The following is an 18,536-nucleotide window of genomic DNA, read 5'->3' as shown; positions in this document are numbered from 1 at the left end:
ATCCTAAAGCAACTGGCATCATTTCTGAATACAGGTCATTCAATCAAATCCCTTTCAGATACCATTAACACTACATGGAGATACTGAGTTGAAAAACATTCCTTTACATCTAGTCTCTGTAAACCTTCTAGTACTGTGGCTCATGAATTAAGGGGCAACTACATTGCCAAAAGAATACAACAGACTTGAAACAGGAAGTAGCAGGCTTGCAGAGCAGAGGTTAATCTGGAGGGAAACCAAGTATTATTGCTCTCCCACCCTTTCAATAAGCAGCTGATCATTTTCATTGTCAACGGTAGTCAGGCTCTGATGCATTTTTAAAATCATAATCCTATTTCAGTCTTTCTTGCTATGGCTTCAGGTTTACTTCATAAAAATCTTTTTATAAAGTTTTGCTTCCATTTGCTTCTTTGCCTATATTTCCACAGGAATACTGGAGGTAACACACAATTGTTTCAGCAGAGAGATGCAAGATCAGATAGCCTCTTAGATAAGCAACTTAGCCAGTGGTACAGTAGGCGCATCCAAGTAAAAAAGCAGTGAATGCCTATATTTTAAACCAAATTCCATTCTTGGACTGCGACTGAGAAATATTGTGAGCATTTCCCATCCCTCAATAAAGACTTTAAGGAGTCACAGTCAAGCAAAAGAGTAACTATTTTTATATATCTGGGGTACTCAGCATGGCACCCAAATGCCTACAGAAATCCTTGGCATTGGCACTGACAGTACTTCCTCTCTCACCCTACTTTTCAATTTTTTTTTAAAAAGTATCAGTTTTAAACCCATTTAAAAATGGAAATGATAATCAACGACCTCCATCATCTTTATTTCCAAGGATGCCCTTGGATTCACATTATCCCTTAAGTATTCCTATAAATAGTATGTGGCTCTAGCTCAGAACTTTGTAAATGTGACTACTTATCACAAAAAAGAAAATGAAGCTAAACTGGGGCTTGAGATTATGAATAACATGAGAAGCTAAAGAGGGTGACAGGGAGCAACCTCATCAGTTTCCTTTGAATATATTGATGTTTTATGCCTGGCACCATCATTCTGGAAGCCATTTAGTGAATGAGCAAGTTCCCATGGCAGCTATTTTTTTTAATGTGTCCACTGATCTCAAGTAATTGGGTTTTTACATACATCAACAGTTAACCCTAACTAACCCTATTGAGGAGGAACAGAGCACTTGTTATTAACATGTTTGGGGACATCTATTAGTGTTGACATTATGGGAGGAGAGCAGTGTTAGTCTCTGGTGGAAAAAAAAAATCAGAATGCAGGTAGCACCTTTTTCCGACTAACAAATTTTATTAAAACATACAAGCTTTCATGAGCTGTAGCTAACTTCATCAGATGCATAGAGTGGCTAGACTGGTGTAGGATTTAAATTGGGATGAGGTGGGTGGGTGGGAATTGAGAAAGAAAGGGGAGGGGCAGAAAGGTTGGTTACGCAGATGCAGGTGACATGCAAGGCAGATTACGTCTGTTGGGTAAGGCTGATGAAAACTGTGATATAAAACCAGGGCCAGAAGGGACTGGAATGAGCATTTATCTTTCATTCTTCTTCCTTGTGCAATGAGACATTGGGAAAAGTGCATGTTGCTATTAACCAGAAGTCTGAACTGATGATTTGCAGAGTATGTAAAAAATTATGCATATATTCCTAAAACTGAAGATTGCTAACTCATATCGTTGTTGCTTTTGTTGTTAGATTCACAGCGGTGTACAATTTTTCTTGGCAAAGAGCTACATTTAGCCTTTGATTGACATCTCAAAAGTATGGCAAGACCAAAACAAGGATTAGATTTCAATTTTAGAGTACAGTAATTAAAACTGAATTAATGGAATATAATTAATAATGACAACCCATCCAATATGTTTAACAATTTACCCCTTCTAGTACTGTAAAAATTAAAGAAGTGGTAACTTTTGAAGTGTCTCTGCAGGCTGCACAGAAGACTTTTATATGCTATCTATAAGTCTGGGACTGCAGATTCTGTCCCCTTGACATGGACCATTAAAAAATAAGCATAGAATCAATGGACAAATAAAGTAATATTTAAATTTCATTTTTACATTTTAAGCTACAGAGAGATAATTCTTTACCTATTTGTTAGGAAATCTTCATGATAGTTCATTTCTTTCCTTTCTGTTTATAACAAAAATGCAATGGGTTTTGTTTTAAAGTGTAAATAAATATGTAGATGTTTAACTAATGGTTATCCAGTTTTGGGGCCTCCCAAAGTGGCAATTGTGCTTTCAAAACACAGCAGTTTTGATGGAACAACCTTGGAATCCTCCATAAACTGCAAAATAAGAGTGAGAGGTCACATGTAGCCTGCAGAGTGCCCACCCCTATCCTACAGTGTTGATTGTATGCCCCAAGGGTATTCCTTTTCCTACACCTGGATTGCAAAGCCCAAAAAATAAGACTAGAGATTGCCATTCACCAATGTTGATGCCTTAAATGCTCAAAAAGTTTGTGCATTGGTTTAAATTCCAAAGTACGCTATTGATAGACCCTGCTATTTAATTAAAATGCTGCTCAGTTCCAATCTTCCATCCCCCTCAAATAGTCAGTGAGAGAATGTAAAATAACTCCACCTCCAAGTACCAGTCAGGTTAGGGCAAAAGATTACTACTTGCTCTACAGTGATAAGTTCACTTTCACTGGTGCCACAGGGCAAGTGCTAAGTGAGAGAAGGAAAGAAAACTGGCACTTCACAATTGCCCTGTCCATACATTGACTATGTCAGGAATACTGAGCATTCAGACAACAGGAACCAGGCCCACCTCCTTCCAGAACTGTCTGCAAAAGTGTCGGTTATGGCCTGTTACTTTAGGTCCCAAATGAAAGGGTTGGGCTCTACAATTTTAGGGTAGAATGAAAAAAAATACCACTGAATGTGAAACAATGGACTGCTTCTCTATTGAAATCATTAATGTCTTCCTTATGTTCTTTAGGGCTACTAATGTGAGCCACCCATAGTTCTTAGGTCCCTGAAACTATTCATTTGTGAAGAAAACATCTTAATTGGTTAAAATGTTTGAAATGTTTGAATGTTTGAAATATTTAATGCATGTGCAGTAAAACAACAGGGATGGAAAAAAATATTTTCACTTCATGAACTGGCTGAAAGAACATGAGAAATTTCAGCCCAAAGGGATGTTTTCCCAAAAAGCTGGAAGCTTTCAAATGAAAATATCCTAAGTTAGCTATTGCTACTCTGGTTCAAGGTGTGGGTGTATAGGCTAACAGCTTCTATAATTTCCTAAAAAATTGTAGCCTCTGGCATAATATTATGCAACACTAGAAGATCAGATGTTCTGTCTTTAAATGTTATAACATGCGCAATTGATGTTAGAGAGCAATACGTTTCTCACGCACAATTTACCCATATAGATAATCCCACATATTGTTGCTTTGATTAAAGAGACAGGTAGGATTATCTAAAGAACAAGATGAAAAGACCTGAATTGAACTACACTTCCACTAGTGATTCTTCTAGGGTCATCCAACCGTTGTTGTGCCAATATCATGATAGCTGATTATAGGCTTTATCTTTATATCAGCTCAACAGTGGGCACTTGATGCTATAAGTCTGTGATGGAGAAATGGCTGTTAACTTGCTTTTCAAAAGAAAGGCTCAGAACACAATGGCTAAGATGAATTGACCAGGAATGATATCTTTATGATCAAGCTATAAAAGCCTTTCTATTTTAAACCTTTCTTGTACAGAAGAACAACTGCTATGCTCTTTCAACTTGTATATAAGACTGATGATAGGATAGTCATCACAAAAGATGCTCACGTGGTGGAAATTGGACCCTTCTTTGGCCCATCACCAACCCTTCCATCTTTCAGTCATTATATTGGCATGTGTCATGAGTAAGGATGGCGAGCAGGGGGCCCCCATCCAGACTGTCAAGCGCATGCGTAGCACTGAGGAATTGTTCAGCCATTCAAAGAGACACAGATCGGGACTGCCTTAACCCTTGGGGGTTATATGTCTGGGTTTTCCCCACGCTTCTTCAGTTTGTTAGGATTCCTGTTAAGTACTAGCAATAAATATTAGAGACCAGTTCATTGTCTCAGTGTGTTTCCTGGTTGTTAGGACAGCATGACATTTGCTGTCCTAATTGCAGATCCCTATTCTTCCCTGTTTTGGGAATGATAGCTATACAAACCTCATTAAAAGAAGTGGGAAACTTTTACTAAAGAAACCCCATCATTATAAACCTCCAATATAAGTCATATACACTTTAAGGCTGCCCTTGGACAGTGTCAAAATAAGTGGAGAATTCTTATATCAATCCTGGTATAGCTAAGGTTAGCTAGGCTTGTCTTGCTCACAGTTTGGGATGAGATGAAGGCAAGGGGACAAGACAGAAAAAAGGCACTGGGCTAGAAACCAGGAGTCTGTGAGTTCTAGTCTGGCCTTAGGCATGAAAGCCACCTGGGTGACCTTGAGCCAGTCACTCTCTCTCGACCCAACCCACCGCACAGAGTTGTTGTTGTGGGGAAAAATGGGAGGAGGAAGGAGTATTAGGGATGTTTGCTACCTTGAGTTATTTATAAAAATAATAAAGGCAGGATAAAAAATCTAAAAAGAAATGGATTTTGAGGGATTGGGAGGAGGAAGCAGATAAGGGTGAAAGCAGAAACACTAAGCATCTCTAAGTCCAAATACAAAAATGTCTTTAAACCCCAAAATGTGAAAAAATGTTCAACCCTCCCCATCCAGGCACATCACTGGACTTGCCCCTCTCAGCATTTATCAAAACACTTTCCCCAACCTTAAAAAAATTATGCTCAGGCAAAAAATTCTCTGACTCCCATATCTATGTGTTTGTCTGACTGTCCATCCATCCATTTCAGGGGTTAACAATATTTTCCTTGGTTCCTGTGAATGGTTGTTCATTGTTTATGAATCTGAATTTATCAGCCATAAATTTCTCGGTTCAATGAGTCTGAAATTGCATATGTCAGGGATGTCTCTCCATACTGTGGATCTCTCCCATTTCAGTGATTTGCCAAAAGACCTATGCTTTTTAGGAAAGTAGAATGCCTACTCTTCAACAACTCCATCTCATACTGCCATAAAAAACTAATTTAAATGGCTCTCCACATAGTGGAAGACCTAGAAGATGAGTTTGCTGTAGCGTATATCCTGCTGCTGAGAGTCTGCATAGAATTGTGGCAGGATGTTAATGTGATCTATAAAATAAATAAGCTACACATACAGTACATATAAGATTATAAACCACAAGGAGGGAGGGAGGCAGGCTTGAAATGGAGTGATGAAAGAAAATGGTTACTACACCAGCAAATTTTGGCCATTTGTAGTTTGCAGAGCAAGATACTTGGTATTTACATGATTGAAACTAATCAGAAGAATGCAACATATTATTCATACCCCATCCAAACCCATGTGGTCCTTGACCTGAAAAAGGGGAAAAGTAGGGATCATCACAGCATTAGTCTTGTCTAGACAACCAAAGCTGTGGCTTCAACATGATACCATCCCAATGGAATTGTTCAGCCCTGCATATGTGACTCACTGAGATCCTGGCACTAAACTTAGTTGTTTCTACCCTGAAATTTGATCACATCATAAATTGTTAATTGTTCACATTTACCATATGCTGTCACTTAGTATGAAAGTTCACTGACTAATGATGTTTATAATTTAATTGTATTTCAAAAATCAGTTCAGAGAAGCTGCCAGTTTGCTGACAGATTAAAGTAGAACAAAGAGCTGCTATTAGCACCAGCACAAAATGGAGGTTTAAAAATCAAATTCCCTTTGAGTTTGGAATGCATTCAAAAGAGAATTTGGTTTTTAAGTCTGCCTCCTGAATTCAATTTCACACAAGTATGGGCAACTGAACAGATTAAAACTATATACTGAAGCTGGTTACAGATTCCCTTCTAGACTAGTCCACCAGAATTGTGGGCAAAGAAATTGGGTGGACTATTTCTCTGAATTTCTTCTTAGGAAAGAGAAATTGTTGGAGAATTACTTCCCTCATGATTATTTCTTCCCCTGGAATTTCACTGAAGCACAGGACACCAGGAAGGCTATAGGCTGAGGGAGAGAAGATTATTTGGTGAAAGACAGGGCATTCACACAGACCCTTTGGCCACCTCATAACTCAATAAGGATAGCAACAAGATACTCCAGTTAAGAGAAATTCTCATAAATTATTTTTCATCCCATTTAATGAACATGCTTATTCTACAGCAGTGCTCCTAATACAGGCTTCAGACAAAGTTTTATCTAGATGAAGAGAATCTGTAGTACAAATTGTCATAAAGGGGGTTTTACATAGTTAATTCATTGAGTTTGAATACAACACCATTATTAATGGTGAATTATTATTAATCTATAATTCAATAAATCTTTAAAAAATCTCTTAAGGCAAACCAAAACCATACACAGATGAGAATATTTTGGCTAGTATTAGGAATCAGCAAATGTAATGGCAAGCTAGGACTTTACCAGCTGACTTCAACACTTGGAAACCACTTATGAAGAAATAAATTATATGAAAGAGGCTGAGATGTTATGGGCAAATCAAATGCAGTAAAGGTTGTGGAAGCTTTTTAGGAGGTTAGGCCAATATCACCACATCCCCAGCAAAATCCAACCTGAGTGGGATTTAAAGTCAGGACAGGCTAGGAGGACTAGTGGCACATTTGAATGTGATAGGTAGGAAATGGAAAAAATGTGTTTCCTGTTCTTCCCCCCTCCAGTGTTTGGCAAGCTGTTTGTAACACAGAAGCAGAACGAAAAAAGGTGAAATAAAATAGATATTGCTCCAATCCCCTATTATCTCAGGGGTAAGACTTAAGGAAAGGACTTCTAAGAAACAGCCTGTTTCCTTGCATTTAGGCAAGCATTGCAATCTTGCTAAATGCAGTTATGGAATCTGAACTCAGACGAGTTTGCTATCATCACTTATGTGGAGCAGAAGATTCCTGGTTCAAACTCTCTTAATACAATTGATGCATATTGGACAAACTTACAAAGCTATACTACCAGCAAAAATGCAGCCCAGATATCTGCCACTTCATTCCATGGCTCAGTTCACACATTTTGCTAAGCTAAAACATGGTATGTTTGATACATGGATGAACACAGCCATTTAGTAATGGTAATTAAAAAACCATATTCCATATTATTTTGATGAAATGAAACTCTAGCAAAATAGTCATAGAAATACAATTCTGGGGAAACTATCTTGTGCATAAACATATTAATTGTGAATAAATTGCTGTGTTGTTCTGAATATTTGTTCAACCATTCTGACTCAATTTGATGGAAAAAGAATTGGTGGAAAGGGTAGGAAGACTTAATTGGAAAACTCCTCCCAGGTGGCTTTTTCAGATCAGTTAGCACAGCCAGCTAGGAAGGCTGCAGAATGATGGAAAGATGTGATTCAGAAATGAAAAAGGCTGTGTTCTCCAAATTATTTTACCCCCGCCCCCCAAAAAAATTCTAAAGCACACTTTCTTTACTTTGGGGAATGGGGCAAGATTAAAACTTTGAAGGGCTGTCTGTGAAAAGAACTCCATAGCTGTGTTATGAAACTGTTGATCTGCTTCACGTTTTATAGCATCTTGATATTTTCCCCAAAGTTTAAAGAAAAAAATACATTCTTTGGAGGAGAATCTGTGTCACTTCTCATAACTACAATATTACAGCAAGGAAGGCAGCTTCTGCCACTACATGCTCTCCAGGTGGATTCGATTACATTTTCTATCCTCCCCAGCTAGCAGGCAGTGTGCTGGAAAAGCTGAAAAGTACACAATGTATTTGCTGGATCTCAAATTTGGATTAAACTTTCAGGGGGAAAAAGTTACAGAGAAAAAGATACTTTCTGTTTACCAACAGATTTTCCCATGAAGTAGAATAATAGCAAAACACAAATAGCTATCTCATTTTTAAACTTAAAAAAAAAATCAGATGCTTGAATCTCCTTCCTTCAATGTCCAAAGTGCAAAACAGAATCCCACCATGAAAGAACCCCAGTTCTTGGAAGAATAGAAGAGGGATAAGAGGGTTGAGGGAATGAGAAAGAGAGAGCAAGCGAGCAGGACAGGACATAGCTTGAATTAATTTATTTGGCAGGTTGTAAAGATGATAAAATGTTTCCAGGTCTTCTACTAGGCAAAAAGCCATTCTGTCTACTTAATTGTGATGCAGTTCAGCAGCAGTAGATTGAGCTGGATTGGTCTGTAACTGTGGTCAGACAGTTTCTCATTGTGAAATTATATGATGCAAGCTGCTGATTCAGAGCTATGTGTAACCACAGCCAACAAACTTTGCTCTTTTTTGCCTTGGTTGTCCTGGCAAGACCAAAGAGTAAATGACTTAAGAAACCGATCTCAAACAGACACAGGAAAGAGGAGGTGCTTTGTTATAATGAAGGAATAGCAATTGGGAGATGCATAAAAAGGAATGGAACAATTGAGTAAATCTTGGTATTCTCTTGACTGAGTATTGTGACAAAGCTGATCAGATCTCCTCTAGACAACATTGTAGCAGAGATACCATTTATACATTGGGGAAGACATGGTCACAGATATATTTAAAACAAAGGTGGGCCATCCCTGGGTCATCAGCCACAAGGAGCCCCCTGCAATCAGAATACCTCCAGAATATTTCAGCCAAACCCTTTGGCCTATTTTGCAGGGAATGGGATAAGTTTAAGGCACCGCATCATCCCCATCCAAGGGCCGATTTTTCCCATTCTGGTTTTTTTAAAAATAATTTTATTAAGAATTATAAATAAAAAGAATAAAAACCATATAGGCTACAAAAATACAAACAGAAAAATACAAAAGAAAAAAGTGTGAAAAAGAAAAAAAGAGGAAAATAGGAAAAGAAAAAGAAAAAGAAAAAGAAAAAACAAGTAACTGCCTCCTTCATCCCAGCAAGTAAAGACAATCATAATGGCTTATCACTACCTCTAAATACAACATAATCTCTCTTCAGCCCATATCTCAACTATGGAATAAAAAAACTCAAAATCCAAATGCTTCACCAGTTGTTCTTTGTCAGCAAAAGTCTAGTAAGGGCAACCAGCTATAACTATTTTTCTCCTTTGGCCCTGGTTGAATAAGCCAACCTTGCATTCCTTCCCTGAATTTTTTAAAAAATATCTTTTAACCCCTTCAAAAAGAGCCCCAGAGCTAGTCTTCTGTTCATGTGTGTTTCAAGCCAAAAATCTTTTAGGACTTTAGCAGATTTTTTCTGTCTATCCAATAAGTAAAATTTGTCCTTTTGTTTGTCACTTCTAATAAAGTCTTTCAAAACCTTAATGGAAGCATACTGTATATCCAGTAAATAAAAAATTATCCAAGTCAGTTTCCTGGTTCAATATTTGTACATCTCCTTTTGGGAATAAGTCATCCACCAGTTCCATTTGTATGCCCGTATCTATCTCCATATCTTTCTCATTACTTGTTACATTTGAGTCCAAGTAATTTCAAAATCATCCATTGTAACTTGTTCTTGTTCTGTAATTTCATTACAACATGCTCTGTCAATCTTGTCAAGACATTAATCTAATTTGTCAAAAAGCATGGCAGACAAATATTCCCAAGTTTGCATTATAGATTTCCACTCCATTTTCTTTAACCTCTTGCTCCCTATAGTGTCCAACCTTCAAGGTCCCCTTATCATGAAAAAACTCAAAACAATCGCCATTTTTTCCATGAGAAAATTCCTTCTAATTAATTCAAAGCTCTTGTGGGGTTTGAAAGTTATAATTCCAAGTCCATCTGAGCCCTTAATCTATTGTTAAATTTTCTAAAGTCCATATTCTAAGCACCCTTTTGCTGTTTAATCCAAAAAGCATTTAAAAATTCTTTCTCTAAGGAGAAGGCGACTCACCTGGCAAATACAGTATAACTTGCTGTTCTGAAAGGTCTTAATCCTTTTAAAGCAGCAGGAAAAAAACAAATCCAAATGATTAAGAAGTGAGGCTCAGTTGCGCTTATTGTCCTTTAAAAGGCTGCATTAACAACTGTGAGTGAAGATGGTTCCTTCCTTGACTCCCAGCCACTCAACCCATAGGCAAACTGCAAAACGACAGTTCCTGCAGTTTACTCACGAGAAGCAGCTGTGCAGAGTCATGTGGGCTATCTCAACAATCTCTCCTTAATCCAGAGAGCATTTTGGCGGCCAGGATCCTGCATGCCAATCTCCATTGTAACACTGTCCCGCTACAAAAGGGGATGATTAGCTCACCATGGCTTTCAACTGGAAGTGCCCAATTTTTCCCATTCTGGAGAAGCTGGACAATTCAGCCTTATAAGACCTGCAAAACCCTTTTCCCCCCTCATGACATTGTTAATCATGCCCCCAACAATTGATGGAGACTAATAAAATTATCCCTCTTTAAAAAAAAGAATGCATCCCCAGAGACAAAAATTTTGTCCAGCTCTGACATGTGATTTCCATTCATACAAATTGTGGCAAAGTGCTGGAAAGCATTTGGCCTGAAAGATCAGAAAAAACACACACCAGGCATTTCTATAAAAATAAATGTATTTACAGAAAGCACAAAAACATATTTACAAGCTTGTGCATTCACACATGCTCAGAGAGGACTGGGAGGAAGGCTGATAGAAAGGAAACTGAAACTAACAAGCCCAGGCAAGCTGCTCTCCAGGCAAATCAGGAGCTTTACCTTATATGGTCATGCCTTTTCACACCCCAAACTAAGGATACTTAAGTTTGACCTTCTCACTCTGCCAGAGTGATTTGTTACCATAGTAAATTAATGGCTTGCTCCTTGCAAAAAACAAGGAAATGCCAACACAAATCTCTTAGCATAAGATCCCAATAGATAAGACAAGGTCCATGTAGAGTAGCCTACCAGATGAATTAGGAAACTGATCAAACTAGGAAGCTGATCAACAGGATTGAAGGACAATAGGCATTTCCTACTTCTGTTCCTGAGAGTAACTGGAATTGGACTGGGGAGTCCTTCAGTTAGGGCAGAAATAGATCACCTACAACCTGTGTGATAACTCATGGCCTCTGAGCCTCTTTTCTGTATATACTGTATTGCTAAAAGGTGTCAGGCCCAGCTCAAAAATGACAGAGATTCAGTCCAGCCAAACTTCAATTCTTTATTTGCTAACACCATGTAATCTTGCCAGACTAAAGCAACTCTACCTAACCTAAATAAAATAATCTGGGAAAGCTCTAGGGTGGGGCTAATCTGAATCTCTTCATTTTCCCACATTCCAGTCCTGGACTGTGCCTCCTCTTATCTCCTCCACCTTCTTGGAATGTGTTCCCTCCTTCCTGAGAACCAGCAGCACTGCCAAAATCACCACAAAAAGTAACAGTGTGGTTTCCCACCTTTTTGAAGAAGGAAATATATAATAGTGATGATGTCAGACCTAAACTAGGTTTAACATGGCCCCTTAAATAAACATAACAAAGCAAAAACAATATTTTTCCAACATTCAGCCCTACCCATTTGTATGACACAAACTTTCCATCAGACTTAATATGGCTTCCTGAAAAAAATATTAAGTGCAGTTCCTGGCCACTAAAAGGATTCCTGGTGCTATGTAAACTAGAGGATGCCCTTGTGCTTTCTTGAGTTGATTAATTTGGAATCTTACTCTTTTGAAATAAGCAAGTTCAGAAAAGAAATGCCCTGGGTTTGCCCTGGACTCAGCTGAAGTTGAGTAGGTTAGAGCCACTTTCCTGTGCCTTGTTCTGATGCAGAGTTTGACAGTTTGCCAACTATGGTCCCAGAGGAGGCACCAGAGGTGAGGTCCCTGGGGCACGAGCCTCCTCATATTATGCATGGACCCCTTTTATACCACATCAGGAGAATCATTTTACATAAAATACATCTCTAAGTTGGACTTTGTCTACTGGGGACTGAAATTAATAGCCAAACACCCTTTACTGAACTTTACTGTACACTGGGGTTGGGATGTTAGCATAGGAGCTCTGGCAGGGGTGTGCTTCTAGTGGTGTTGTGTTTTTATTGAGCCTCGATGCAGTTTCAGTTGTTTCTTGTTTTGTTTTTAATGAAGTTATTTTTTTATTTTGCTCACTGCCCAGATTTTCTTGAATAGATGGGTGGTCACATAAATTATATTAATAAATAAATACATTTGTAATGGCAAATTAAGTGGATTCAGATGAAAGGAGAGATGTAATTTATAACAGAACAGTTGGACAGCTGAGAGAGAATACACGGAACACTTTCTTTTACTAAGCAGCTGGCAATCAATTTTTTATATTTTATTAAAACTTTGTACCAATTTATAATGAGGCATGATTTATCATTTTTGTGTATAACTTCCTTCATCTGCAGAGAAACTGTCATGTAATTTTCTTGGTAACAGTATAGGAGTGGTTTATCATTCCTTTCTTCAGCTCTGGGATTTCCCGTGCAAGTAATAACCAATCACCAACTGATTGACTGATTTTAAAAAACTGATTGCCTATAAAGCAATCCTCAAATGAATGCAATAGTTCTAAACAGACAAGGATTTATCAGGGATTAAACTATCTCTGAAATTCAGTAACTGAACTTTTGTTGCTACTTCCTTAAAACTCACCTGACACCAATACAACCTGCTAAGTAGTACCCAGAATATATGAAATAATAATTCTTCTATTATTTCCACAGACAGTCTTGACTTTTTACATCACTGGGAAGTAACACACTTCCAAAATCCCTTAAAAAAAAAGAGAGACCCTGAAGAGTTCAAGGCAGTATACATGCTGCTATCGCTCAGTTTTTGTTCTTAATACAATCTCCAAAGAAGCTCAGGTTAAAGCACTGTATCTGTTCTCTGGTCACTCTGCTTCATGACTGGGAATTTGAGCATTATCTTCAATGTAGCATCATGGACTACTTCTTAACCCCAGTTAGTCTTGGGTGAGGCATAAATGCATCTCATAATCTCAGACATATATGAACCTTTTTCAGATGGAGTCCAGTACTTGGTCTTTGAGATGAAGTTACAGAATTGCTGGCAACAACTTCTGGAATAACAATAGTGTTGAAAACATGAACATTTTCATACCAATTTGTGACCTCACATTGCCCTAATACAGGGTATTTCCCTAATACAGGTTATGGATTTTTTAGATAATTGGTTTAGATGTATTCAAATGTTACTGGTACATCAACTCACTTCCTCAAAATAAAACAAACCGGTTTTATATGATGTGCCACATGAAGAGACACTGAGAATTCTTAATTATGCATTAGGAGATGAGTAAGTAAAGGGCATACCTTAGTGGTGGAATACATCCATTGCAAGCAGAGGGCTCCAGATGAAATCCTCTGTATCTCTTGGTAGGACAGAAAATATCTTGTCTACAATCTAGGAGAGTCACTGCTAGATAGCAACTGAATTCAAACATTCAACAAACTGCTCCTGAAGTAACCAGAACTTAACATTATTCCATAGATTTATCAAATTATTAATTTGGAAGGAGCGATTTAAGCTACTGAGTCCAATCCCCTGCTCACTGCAGGAATCCAAATTAAAGTATCATAGACAGATGGCTGTCTAGCCTCCTCTTAATAAAGGGGAACCCATCCACTCTCTGGTCAATTGATTTCACCGTTGAACTGCTCTTACTGTTACAAAGTATTTTCTAACATTCAGTCAGAATCTGCCTCCCTGAATCTTAAATTAGATCTTGAAACATCCTTTCAGGTATTTGAAGAGAGCTATCACATCTTCCCTCAAGCACCTTTCACAAGGGTCTTCCTATACCCAGCTCCTGCAATGTCTCTTCAAGGAATTTAATTTTCCAATTATCTTTGTTGCTTTTCACTGAACCTTGTTTCAGCTGACAGTGTGAGAAGCTGAGCCTTGCAATAGCTCCTTTGAGAGAGAGAGAAAAACCCTCCAATTTTTTACTTCTGGCCAAATTTATGCTAAAGGAAGTGATTAAAGGCTATTTTAGTAAGAAGGAAGTTAAGGGAGTTGACTTAACTCCAACCTTAGAACTCCATCATCACTGCAATAAATATTCAGGTACTGTCAGAAAATGGACGATGTCGATAAAGACTAAAAAGCTTCTGAGAATAATGGCTGTAGGGCTGTAAATTTCTCAGCCAGTTGGCCTGTTCTTGGAATCTGTTAGAATCTCTCCATTGGCATCCTTTAGCATACAGATTTAAAGTTAGAACCTCCTTCTGAGTTCAGAGATATTTTGGAATACTTTCCTTGTTTTTCCTTGTCAGTTTCCATGTCCAGTGTCTTTACAGATGTCATTGTAATTGTTTGTTGTCTCTTTTAACAGTCCCCTGAAATTCTTTGTAAGGTTCCTTCCTGAGAGCTTTGTGTTTCTTGGATTTTGCTTCTCTTTTCTTCTTCACAATTTCTATAGTTTGCTTTGACACCTAGTTTATTTCCTTCTGTTTCTTGATCTTTGGCAGTCTTTTTTCACATTCATCCTTAACTCTGACCTCACAACTCCATTGTCACTGCAATAAACATTCAGGTAATCTCAGAAAATGTCTATGAAAGACTAATAAGCTTCTGAGAATAATGGCTGTAGGGCTGTAAAAGCTTCTTTAATTTTGTTCCACAGTTCCTCTTTGAAAGTGGTGGGTATGTGCTTAAGATCATATTGTAGAAATTGGCTTTCTTCTTCCATGTTCGCTTGACTTGGAAGTTGCACAGGAATAGTTCATAACCTGTTCCTCAGTCAGCCCTGGCCACTGTGCTTTTCTGTTATTACTGAGCTCTTCCACCTCCTTGTACAAATAATATAGGTAATTTGATTTTTCATCTGGCAATGTCCATGTATACAGGCAATGTTTTGGTTGGTTGAAGACTGTGTTAGCAGTGAAAAGATAATTGGACTGACAGAAACTAATAGGTTGTTCTCCTGCTTCATTTTGGTTTCCTGGACCATACAGTCCAATTATGCTTTCCTCAATATTTTTAGCTTTGGCATTCCAGCCTCCACCCACAAGCAGCACATTCTCTTTGTACATGTGGTTGATTTAAAATTTAACTGGACCATACAAGTCACCAACATCCTCTTCTGCATCAGTAGTTGGAGCATAAACTTGGATAATTGTCATATTAAAGAGTTATTTGCAAAGTCTAACTGATATTATCCAATTATTGATTGCACTGTAGCCAAGTACTGTTCCTACTACAGTATATCCTTCCTGACTATGAAAGCAACACTAGTCCTTCTTTATTTTTTTGTATCCTGGGTAGTAAACAGTAGGATCTTCTAACTGAACATGTCCAGTTCAAATTCATTCCAGTGTGTTGATGCCTAAGATGTTACTGTGCAGTCAATTCATTTCAACTTTCACTTTGTTGAGCTTTCCCATATTCATGCTTCTTAATAGTCCATATTTCTACTGTAATTCTGTTTTTGCAGCTTCAGATTTTCTTTTCCTGCATGGCAACATCAGCAAGTAGACATCCTGAAGGCTTTAATCTAGCCCTGTCATTAACACCTTTAGTATTCTGAAAGATCCTTGGCAGTATGTTGAGTGCCATTTGACCTGCAGGGCCCAGCATCTGGCACTATATCATTAATCACTTTATATTGTCTATCCATACAGTGTTCTTGGTAAAATACAGGAGTGGTTTACCATTGCCTTCTTCTGAGCAATATGAAATTATGACCTTTTCATTGTCACTAAAATGATCATCTACCTCAAGCATCTTCCTATATCTCCACTGTCCAGTTTAGGTGCTTGTTTGCATTAGCTGGGCAGCTGGGATGACTTTCACACCTTGGGTGTTGCTGCTGGGAGTACTGTATATTCTCACTTACAGTTCAAGAACAGCTCCACCATTACGATGAGGCAGCACAGGAGGACTTGGGATGTGAGCAATTGATACTTATTTTTTATGGTTTTATGAGTTTATTTTAGCTCTACCATGGTTGTTGTAATAAGGATTCCCCTTACCTGATGCTCTTAATTACTATAAACAATGTAGAGTCAGATTCATTATGGTAGGCATTCATTTCATAGATAGATAGATAGATAAAGCTTTATCCAAATAATTAATAAAAATAGCTAAGAGTTGAGAAGCCAGAACTGATCCTTGTGGCACCCTACTTGATACATCTATCCAATTTGATGGAGAACTATTGAATATGATTTTTGAGCTAGCTATATACCTACTTATTTGTCATGGCACACAGTCCTCATTGAACTAGGTTGCTAATCAACATGTCATGGATTACATTGTCAAATGTTTTGCTCAAGTCATGGTATGTTATGTCTACACTATTCTTACAATCTATTAAAGAGGTTATACAATCTAAAAATGTGGTCAGATTAGTCTAACAAGATTTGTTCTTGACATACTCATGTTGACTTCCAGTTCCAAAATGCTATGATCTGCTCTAAAATAATCCCAAATATTGATGTCAGATGGAGTAGTTTGTGGTTTCCTGGATTTCCTTTTCCTAGTATTTGAAAATGCAGACATTTACTCTCCCCCATTCATCTGGCACTTTACCAATTCCCTGGCATTTCTGAAAGATAATACACAAGGGGTTCAGCCAGACCACCAGATACTATAGTTCCTTCAGGACACTAGGATAGGATTAATCGATAATGGAGATTTAAATTTATTGAAAGTAAACAAGTTTTCCCTGGCATGTTTCTATGAGTCTCAAGCTTCAGTCCTACACTTTCATTCTGCCCTTCACAATTTCTTAATGGAACACATAGTTTCAGGAGTGGAGGAGCTCTGTCGGTTTTTTAACCTTCCTCATGAAACAGCTGGTATACTGATTCTTTTATTTTACTTTTAGTTTCAGCATATTGAGAGTAAACTATTTTTGTTATTCTTAGCATCCTTTGCTAACCTCAGTTCATCCCAAGAGTTTGTATTCCTGACACCAGCTTACAGATCTCGGTTATCTTCCTTTATGACCTGGCACTCCTTCCATTTCCCGTATGGTCTTTTTTTGTTTTCAGATCTTCCCAGAGGATTTTATATAGCTGTTCTGGCCTCCATTGCCATCTCCAATATTTTTATTCCTCACTGGAATTATTTGCAGTTATGTTTTAAAATGTCCTTGTTTAAGAACTCCCACGGATTTGGGAATCCAGCCAGTGTCAACATATATTGGTCTAGAAGGATCAGCACTGTGACTCAATATGAGGTTACTTTCTATATTCTGATTAATGGAAAGTTACAAGGAAGTACACATACCACTTAGGCTAATTGAGTTTATATGCACACCTTAGTGAATAATGTCTATTAAATAAAACATTGTAAAATATTACCACGTAGGTCAAACATCATTAAAGATTAAAGATTATGAGCTATAAAACAAATGCTCAGAAGTTAATCTGAAGCTTTTAGGATGATCAATCTATTATTCAGGTTCAAAAGTTTACTTAAAGTTTTGCTTATCCCTCAATAGCCAATAATAAATTGTGTTAAAGGATATAACACATTAAAGAAATTTACTCATGTTACAATTGGAAGACTAAGTTTTGAGTTAGTTTGTGTTACAAATACTTTAAGGTAGATTATTTAGTGTAAATGAAAAACAGCTATCAGCTGGCGTATGCACAGTCTTGGAAATACTTATTAACCATGTGAGTTTTTGACTGTAAGTTTAACTGTCAGGCTTCAGACTGGACAAACCTATAAATCTTGGCTGTCCAGATACTTTACCTCTTATTCAAGAATTAACTTACTTAGCAGAAGGCCCACAGGCATGATTAGGCAAGGTTTATCTTTTTATTGTGGACATAGAGCAACACACACACAATTGTCTAACTGCAGAATACAGATCAAAGCTCATATATTGGTCCATGTATGACTCTGTTCCAGAGTTCAAATTCCAGGCTTCTTCCTCCTGACTTTCCAAGACAGTTGTACTTGGTTGTTCTCTTGAAGGGCTTGTAAAACACTTGATAGACTGATTGAACAGTTCTCTATAGCCTGGGAATGCTGGTTCTTAGCATACTCAGGTTGATTCAAGGATTAGCAACATTTCTGGGCAACCCATCATTTTTAACAAAAATTAATCACAATTTCACAATTAAAAATCTTGTCAGATTTTTGCTCTTATGCAGGATCCCAACATTCTTAACTGAAATTTCCTAAGATTTCACATAAGAAAACCCAAATCTCATCAGATTTGCAGATCTTGCAAGATTTATGTCATTTTTATATTTAACAAATATATTTTAATTGAGATATACAGTATATATGTATATGTATATACTGTATATACTATATATACTGTATACACAGTATATAACCAGACACTGATGAGTGTCAAAGCTGCTGTCCCACAGCATCCAGGAGTACATCAGTAAGATGGCACCTAAAGATACACTGTTGAGAGAATGCCTGAGGCAGCAGCAGACATGGAAGGATGATCAAACAGAGGAAGTGCCATGGCAAGACAAGACCCTGCATGGGATGTACCATCGACAGACAGCTGAGGTGGCTGACCTTGGGAAATCCTACCAGTGGCTGGAAAGGGCTGGACCAAAAGACAGCACTGAGGCACTGA

Source organism: Candoia aspera, chromosome 6 (assembly GCF_035149785.1).
Source record: "Candoia aspera isolate rCanAsp1 chromosome 6, rCanAsp1.hap2, whole genome shotgun sequence".
NCBI classification, from domain to species: domain Eukaryota; kingdom Metazoa; phylum Chordata; class Lepidosauria; order Squamata; family Boidae; genus Candoia; species Candoia aspera.
The sequence above is the reverse complement of the archived record's forward strand: the minus strand, read 5'-3'. Positions refer to the sequence as shown.